The 473-nt window shown below is 45.5% G+C and overlaps 1 protein-coding gene across 1 annotated transcript in view; it reads right to left on the bottom strand.

Moving 5' to 3' along the window:
• The window catches only part of heatr5b (HEAT repeat containing 5B), a 36460-nt gene that overhangs the window by 4480 nt on the left and 31507 nt on the right, over window positions 1-473 (bottom strand). The window lies entirely within an intron of this gene.

Here is a 473-nt window from a genome sequence, read left to right as displayed (position 1 = left end):
GCTGGTTTTAGCTCCTGTTTTGCTAGCTTTAGCTCCAGTTTTGCTGGTTTTAGCTCCAGTTTTGCTGGCTTTAGCTCCAGTTTTGTCACTGTTAGCTCATGTTTTGCTGGCTTTAGCTCCAGTTTTGCTGGCTTTAGCTCCAGTTTTGCTGGCTTTAGCTCCAGTTTTGCTGGTTTTAGCTCCAGTTTTGCTGGTTTTAGCTCCAGTTTTGCTGGTTTTAGCTCCAGCTTTGATGGCTTTAGCTCCAGTTTTGATGGCTTTAGCTCCAGTTTTGCTGGCTTTAGCTCCAGTTTTGCTGGCTTTAGCTCCTGTTTTGCTGGCTTTAGCTCCAGTTTTGCTGGCTTTAGCTCCAGTTTTGCTGGCTTTAGCTCCTGTTTTGCTGGCTTTAGCTCCAGCTTTGCTGGCTTTAGCTCCAGTTTTGCTGACTTTAGCTCCAGTTTTGCTGACTTTAGCTCCTGTTTTGCTGGTTTTAG

The sequence above is a fragment of the Nematolebias whitei genome, chromosome 1, assembly GCF_014905685.2.
Source record: "Nematolebias whitei isolate Nwh7 chromosome 1, NemWhi1, whole genome shotgun sequence".
Classification (NCBI taxonomy): domain Eukaryota; kingdom Metazoa; phylum Chordata; class Actinopteri; order Cyprinodontiformes; family Rivulidae; genus Nematolebias; species Nematolebias whitei.
Note: the sequence above shows the minus strand (reverse complement) of the source record. Positions and strands in the feature narration are given on the sequence as shown.